Below are 8387 nucleotides of genomic sequence, written 5' to 3'. Positions count from 1 at the left end.
CATGGATTTCTGCACTTGAAAGGGGCTTTGGTACCCTCTGGGAGGTTATGAAATATACACACAGTTTGGTCACATCAATATCATAATTTCTCATTGTAGATCACAGTCCTCACAGGAATGATGAAGGAGTCCTTGAAACCCATAAAGGAGGCTCAGAATTCTTATCACACTCTATACAGCCAATTCAGCCACAAAGAGGTCAAATAGAACCCTGTAATATTTTTGAATCATATCAAGATTGAGTGCTATAAAAAATGAATGAATGTTACAAATACGCAGTTGTAAAGTCAGATCTGAGTCAGTGTGCATTTATAGTTCAATTTTCTCAGACTTTCTATGAATAATTCTCTAGCTATAAGTTAGGCAATTTTATCTGTTAAATTTTCAGTGAGTCGTAGAATGTTATTTAAAACACATATATTTTAAAACATTAGCAATTTTCAAAAACCCACTTGCATTTTTTTAATCAACATAAATTCTAAGTTACATTTTTTCCAGTTTTATTCCAACATTTTGCTTGCTATTATTCTTATAATTGCAAATATACTGTGTCATTATTTTAAACATTTTGCCACTTGACAATGTGTTTGTATTTTGTAGAAAATAATCCTAACAGAGAATGCCAAGCATTTTCTAGTGCTTGAAGTAGCTGGCATCACAAAGCACTGAAATGAAAACTATCTAAACATTACCTAACGAGAAGTGGAAAGTTTTCAGGGCAGTATGTGGTCAAGATGTTTTAGAGAGTATAAATACAGATTTTTTTTTTTTTTCTGTCCCATAGGCTATTTAACTGTCTAACAATAATGTGTTCTTCCCAAATAAGGATGTTAACATAGGATTCGTAGCCAGATTTAAGTAGGAAGACAGTTAAGTCCAGGCCTCAGAAAAGAATCCAAAACTTTCTGACTTCTTGCAAACTCAAAAGACCTCAGGTCAAGTCAGCAACTGCACAAGGGAAACACAAATCTATTAGAAAAATTGTACCTGGCCAAACTTTGAACTTTAGTTTAAAGAAACTAGAAAGAAAAGGAAGCCTGAACATGAGTGCCTCCTATTTCCCTCTTTCTCAGGCATTATGAGGTCTAGTCCTGGGAATATTTATTCAGAGACTTCGCCTTACATCAAAAATGAGAGCAGTGTAAAGAAAAATACGGAAACACCTTTACTACATGGTGCTAAAATGCCAGATGTTGATAAAGCTTTATTTTATTGAGGCCATTGCAAAAAAGCAGGTGCTCAGCTGCTAGGAAAGAAACAGGCAATGGTTGAGCAAACGAGAGACTTCCTGGTAGTGGAAGGGGTATAATACTCATACTCTATGTCGTACTTTGCCACGAAGTAAGAGAATTTTTATAAAGTTTGCATTAGACAGGCTAGGCTAGGTTATGTTAAAGAATCAAACATCCTCCCCTTCACCCCACCCGCTAAAAAAAAGTGGTTTAGCACAGTACACAAAATCTTATGTGTCTCATCCTGGGAGGCCTGAAGACATTGAACAGCCTTGGCGGTGGTTATTAGGCAGATGCCCCAGAGAGTTTATGGCCAATCTTATTTTCATTGGATGATCTTGGAGTTCTATTAGAAGGAAAATAATCATTTAGGTCTTAAAGATGTCCAGAAAATACAGGTTATAAACTTATGCAATATCATACCTACAAAAGCTGTTCAAAGGAGCCCTGGTGGTACAATGGTTGAGTGCTTGACTACTAACCAAAATGTCGGTGGTTCAAATCCAACAGTGGCTCCATGAGAGAAAAGGCCTGGCTATCTGCTCCTGTAAAGATTACAGCCTAGGAAATCCTATGGGGCACCTGTACTCTGACCCAGAAGGTTGCTATGAGTCAGAATCGACACTAATGGCACACAACAACAGCAAGAATGTGTCTCTGAGCAGTTCTTCAGGCCATTCACCTGATGGAGGCTCAGTATTCCAGGCTATTTTGGCCCTATGGCTCCTGCTTCCAGGTTGATGAGGGAAGAAAGGATATGGGGACTCTCTTACCAGCTCTTAAATGCTTTCACCTGGAAGTTATAAAATCATTTGTACCCACACTTCATTAGTTGAAGCGAATCATGTAACCACAACCCTCCTTCATGCCAGGAAGTAATGTCTACCATATTCTATGTATTCATCTATCTCCTGATTAACCTTTTTCTTTTCATTCCATTTGTCACTTTGCTATTTAGGCCTTTTTAGCCTCTCACATAGGCCATTTTTTTTAGACTCATCCTTAGATTCCTTGCTCTCTATCACTTTCCCTTGACCATCTTGCACACAGTCACAAAATAAGTTTCCTCATACCAAAAAGGTTGGTGTTCAACCTCTGCCCACAATCATCAATCATTTGTTGGTTCCCTACTGGCTACCTCCCAATGTATCATAACACTGAAGGGTTAACTGTGCTTGGGACATAGTAGAGAAGCTTAACGTCTGAAACCAACCTTATCCACTGTGGCTGAGCAAACATTGGGGAGAAAGGTCCAGAAACAAGTTCAATTTATATGTGCCCTGAAGAGTATAATGATAGATAGAATGTGGCATCATCCAGACAAGCACTTGGCATTAAAGAGACCCCACCGAAAGAGTCTCATTTCAGTTAGGCAGATTGAGGGCACAGAATTTAGGAGCATTGATTATGCATAGATCCATGCAGGCAGGTATTAGTAGGGAGCTGAGTCCCAGGACTGGATTGCAGACACAGGGGTAGTTAAGTAGGCTGGGGATACTGAGGCATGAGAGGTTATGAAGGTAAGGGCTCAAATTCAAAAAGACAGCTAGGATTTAGAGGTATACATTCATCTACAAGGCAGTGGCTTTTAAATACTATCCCCTTATTTCAAATGAAATATACAGAACCCCAATATATAAGTCAGATAACAGCAAAGCTGCCACAGTTATAGTCTTCATGCTCTTCACCCTTTCTTCCTGTGACGTAGTAGTCCCAAAGTTAATTTCTCAGCCTCCCTAGTGTTCTGCTGAGTAAGTTTATAAAGTCCTGGTTTAAAGGAACAGGGCTGATGTCTACGCGCCAAATCGACTCAAAGGTGAGAGGCAAAAGATCAAACCAGCACTAGCAGTAAGAGTGGTTTAACAGTGTTGTACTGGTAATACCTAAGTGTCATCTTAGAATTTCCCCTTTCTCTCCCTCTCTCGCCCTACCTGTCTGACTCATTAACAAAGATAACTGATTCGATTACTAAAATACATCCCAAATATGTCCGTCCATTCCTCCCCACCTCCACTGCCATTATCCTGGTCTGTTCTACATTGATTTCTCATCAGAACAGCAGTTTTCTACCTGGACTCCCAACTTTGTTTTTTTTTTTTTTTTGATATGGAATGCTTCATGAATTTGTGCGTCATCCTTGTGCAGGGGCCATGCTAGTCTTCTCTGCATCATTTCAATTTCAGTATATGGGCTGCTGAAGCAAGCACCCCAACTCTGTTCTTGCTTTGTGAAAATCCATTCCCTAGATAGCAGCAAGAGAGATCTTTAAATATAAATAAAATCACATTAATTATTTACTTCTAAACCAAAACTTCTTCCCATGGGCAAAAGGCCCAACCTGGTCTGTCTCCTGCCCACCTCTCTGGTGTCATTGGGAACCACTCTCCTCTCACTTCCTATACTATCCAAAACACCTTCAGACAGTGTCTAAAACATTCCTGGCTCTTCCCCTTCTCCAGATCTAAGCAGTTGCTGTTTCTTTGCCTGGAAAACCAAAAAACCAAACCCGTTGCTATGAAGTCATCTCTGACTCATAGCAATAGGATAGAGTAGAATTGCCCAGTAAGGTTTCCAACGAGCAGCTGGTGGATTCAAACTGCTAATACTTTGGTTAGCAGCCAAGCACTTAACCAGAGTGCTCAGCAATTCCCATGGATGCCACCTACTCATATTTAAGGTCTCAGATAAAAGGACCCTCTCACAGAGGCCTGGGTAATGCCATCATCTAAAATAACATCCCGCCAGTCCTTGTGTCCTTTCTCATTGAATCCTGTGAATTTCTTTTATAGCACTTAGCACAATCTGTAAGTATTTGCTACATTTATTTATTTTTATTTCACTTATTGTCTCTCTCTCTCCACTAGAATAAACTTTCCATGAGAGCCAGGTATGTCATTTCTCATTGTATGTCCAAGACTTCAGTAAGTCATGATTATAAATGTTTCAAAGGAAAGAAGAGCAGTGAAACACAAAGGGATCACAGGTCTTGAAACACATTGTCTTTGGGATGAAGTCCTATTTCCCATCCCTCCTTTATGTCCATGTTCAAGTTTCACCTTATTTATGAAAATGTCCTTGATCTCACCAGCCCTCGAGCTTTAGTCACTTTCACACGTCTTGCACTTATAGTACAGTCAGCTCTCAACATCTGCGGGTTCTGCATCCATGGATTCAACCAACTGAGGATGAAAAATACTAAAAAAAGAAAGTTCCTAAAAGCAAAACTTGAATTTGCTGCCTGCAGAGCACCACCCTGAATGAAGTGAGGTATGTAGGCATACCCTGCTGTAGCCTCCCACCATTTCATAGATCCCCAGTCTCTCTCTAGCACTCCCTGCTTTACCATTGTTTGCCTCATGCCTTGCCATTATTCCCTAAGCAATACGGTACTGGATGACAACTATTTACATAGCATTTACACATCTAGAGATGATTTAAAGTATACAGGAGGATGTGCCCAGGTTGTATGCAAATACTATGCCATTTTATATAAGGGACTTGCGCATGTGCAGATTTTGATATCCATGGGAGTCCTGGAACCAATCCCCCGTGGATACCAAGGGACGACTATGTTGATATTAATTTTGTGTGTATGTTTTATCCAGCCAACCCCCACTTACTGAACAACTCCCCCGCACCCACTGCTGTGCTTAGAGCTTCTAATATAGTAGTTTTGTGATCTTGAAGACAATGATATATCTTCGAAACTCCTGGCATTGAGCTTTGCACATAGTAGGCATTCAGTAAACAACTGAACTCAATACATTAATGGAATTGATCTATGATATACATGGCTGTTGCTCAGTGGTATAAATGTTGGAGTAAGTGTTTTCAAAATCAAAGCGTTCATTGAGAACTATTTTCTGAAACTTGATCCATACTTAATCCTATTCCTTAAAAGAATTTTGAGACTCTCAGACTTCCTGCTTTTTATCAAATATTCATTGACTTTCCGTGAACGTATCCTGGCTCTAGTTACTAGTTGTGTGACCTTGGACAAATTCCATAATGTCATTTTGCCTCTATTGTATCATCTATGAAATGTGTATGTGCAGGAAATATAATATCTGCTTCATTGCATTGTTATGATTTTCATGTGTTCACTGCTTAATACAGTGCCTACCATAGAATATTAGCCATAATTATTATTTTTATTATCGAGCCCCTGCTATATTCTAGGCATTAGGGGTCCTAGGGATGAAGAAGACGTGGTCTTTGACAATAGTCACTTACAGTGTGTTAAGGCTGGTGGTAATTGTACAGTTGGTTCTGCATTCTGGACCACCTGTAGGCTGTGAAACCATGTATGTACTCCTTCTGTCTCCTACATAGTGCTCCGAGCTGGATGATTAACACGGCCAATGCCTTCACCACTCTGCTGTTCTTAGGAAGCTGTGGTAGATCACAATTCTTTGTTTTTCTCTGTATCCACATCCTTTGCCCTGTAACTGTGTAGTGCCCTCCCACTCTGATGCAGGGCTTGACCGGTGACTTGATTTGACCAGTGGGATGGTAACAAATGTGATGCAAGCAGCAGCTTGGAAAGTGCATGAGTGAGTGGGCTTGCCCTGTCTTGTGCCCGTGCCATTGCCAAGACACCACGCCTGGGTGTGGCAGATGGAATGACCCCCCAAAGATGTCTACACCCTCATCTCTGGAACCTCTGAATATGTTGTGAAACATGGCAAAAGGAATTTTTCAGATCTAATTAAGGTTGCAGACCTTAAAATAGGGAGAATATCCTGAAAAAAAAAAAAAATAAAATAAAAATTATTTTTATTTTTTTTATGTGGATGGGCCTGTACTAATCACTTGAGTCCTCAATAGCAGAGAAGTTTTCTCAGGCTGGAGTCAGATGTTCAGAAAAGGAGGCAGAAGAGAGGGCAGAAGGGGAAGGTTGTGAGCACAAGAAGAATTCAATGCACCATTGGTGGCCCTGACATGTAGAGCCCCATGGGCAAGCACCAGATGGAAATCTCTAGGAGTTACAGGCGGCCCCCAGCTACCAGCCAGCAAGGAAACAGGGACCTCAGTGTTATAAAAAAAAAAAAAAACCCTGAGGAAATAGAATCTGCTAACAACCTGAATAAGCTTGGACATGTATTCTTCCCAGAGCCTCCATGTAAGAACGCAGTCGGCTGACACCTTGATTTCAGTCTTGTGAAGTCAGGAGCAGAGAAACAAGCTAAATTACACTGGCCTTCTGACCTACAGAATAGTGACATAATAAATTTGTGTTGTGTTAAACCCCCAAATTTGTGGTAATTTTCTGTGACAGCAGTAGAAAACTAATACTCTGGGCTAAGATAGAACAGAGCTGCGTCACAACACCTCTCAGCCTAGGTTAGTTGACAGCTAGTGAACCTTAAGATACATGAATGTACCCAGCCAAGATCAGCAGGGCCACCTAGCCAACCACCCCAGACACACGAGCAATAGACAACTGTTGTATGCCTCTGGTATTTTGTGGTTGGTATACAACATTGTTTGTAACAGTGTATATCTGATATGGTTGCCAGGGAACAGGTGGATAAGTCTTGTACTTTTTCCATGAAATGGTCTCTAAGAATGGAAGAATGAGAAGTGAGAAAAACCTCCTGTTTGATTAGTTATGAGGTAGAGTCGTGGAGCAAGATTCTAAGGTGGCTTCAGACAGAAATGCTCTATTAAGAAAAGGAAATGGATTCTTTATTCTTACTATTGATTATATATTTATAAGAATTTTTTGCATTTAGATGCAAATGGAAGGTATTAGACCTTCACCTATGCTACAAGCTGTCTGTTTTTTACTGTTTGCCCTAGCCAGCTCAATGGTCTTTATATTTTGCAAGGATTGAATTCCTAAAAAGGAAAGAAAAATATCAGCAAAACTGCTTCTTTGCCAAGCTAATAAGTAAACAAAAAATCCAAATGAAGCAGTGTACTTGGTCTTAAATGAGAGAGAAACTCCACAGAGTTAAATAAAGCATAAATTGGATGTTTCCACGAAGACTATCTTAGCTGAAGCAGCTATTTTTTTTCTCCCCCAACAAAATTAATGTAATTCTGGTTTAATTTAGTTTTGTTTTATCAAGTCAGCAAAGTTAATTCTATGTCAATAAAAAAAAAAGAAACTCAAGCTGTGCAAATCATTGTAGACTCCATGTGAATTTCTGGAGGAAATACTGAAAACATATTTCAATTGTACCAGAAGAACTGTGAGCACATTTAATTTTACATAAAAAAGTGCTGCTTGTGTTTCTTAGAGAATAAAGCAGATCTAAACAAAACAAACCACTCCATAATTCAGTGTTTGGGACACAGTGGGTTACCAATTGAAGAAATCCCCTCCCAGGCCAAAACAAACGCTACCTAACTTATTGTTCTTCAAATCAGTACTCAATTCAGCAAGGCTGGGGTTTGTGGCCTGCTGTGTTCTCTCTCACAGTTGAAAGTTAAGTGTCCACACTGTTTTATGAATGAAGGGGATATGGTCCCTGTGTGGGGTAATGGCTTGGAAGTCACTGTACAAAACTCAAGGTGTTAGTTTTGACCCCCTGAGCAATGGTATCTGGTCCTAGATTTGAAGGCAGCATTCACTGTGAGCTTGCTCCTGTAGGTAAATAACAACTGCTAAAGAAACTGTGGAAGAGAACTGAATGAATCAGTTCCGTGATCTGTATACAACGCAACTTCACCTCCGCAGGAGTCCTTAAGGGAAGAAAAGGCAATTAAAGTTCATACGACACGTGTTTCAAGGAGATGAAATGAAAGCCAGTAATTTGCCTTAGATCGGTACCCGTTGCCGTTGACTCGATTCCAACTCATAGTGACCCTATAGGACAGAGTAGAAGTGCGCCATAGGGTTTCCAAAGAATGGCTGGTAAATTTGAACTGCAGAGCTCTTAACCGCTGCACTACCAGGGCTCCAATTTGCCTTAGGGACTGTTTCAACTGAGTAAGATTTATCTGGGGGGGTTTGTATGGAGGGTGTAGCTTGCAGTGTTGAATCTACCCACCGTGGCTCTTCACATTGTTAATTTAAATACCAGTGTTCAGATTTCCTCTTTATTTCGAGAAAAGGAAGAATTGACCAAATTTTTTTTCCAGGAAAGTTAACTTCATAGTTGCTTCCAAAATGGAAAATATAAGTGGTATCAAAATCTTAATCAGTCA

The 8387-nt window shown here is 40.0% G+C and overlaps 1 non-coding gene across 1 annotated transcript; it reads right to left on the bottom strand.

Annotated features, from left to right (window-relative positions):
- Nucleotides 1-3332: 3332 nt before the first annotated feature.
- On the bottom strand, nucleotides 3333-3439 carry LOC111752170 (U6 spliceosomal RNA). Its single transcript, XR_002787174.1, has one exon. It is a non-coding gene; the product is annotated as a U6 spliceosomal RNA (small nuclear RNA).
- Between the last annotated feature and the right edge of the window lie 4948 nt (nucleotides 3440-8387).

Source organism: Loxodonta africana, chromosome 27 (genome assembly GCF_030014295.1).
Source record: "Loxodonta africana isolate mLoxAfr1 chromosome 27, mLoxAfr1.hap2, whole genome shotgun sequence".
Taxonomy (NCBI): Eukaryota; Metazoa; Chordata; class Mammalia; order Proboscidea; family Elephantidae; genus Loxodonta; species Loxodonta africana.
The sequence above is the reverse complement of the archived record's forward strand: the minus strand, read 5'-3'. Positions and strand labels throughout refer to the sequence as shown.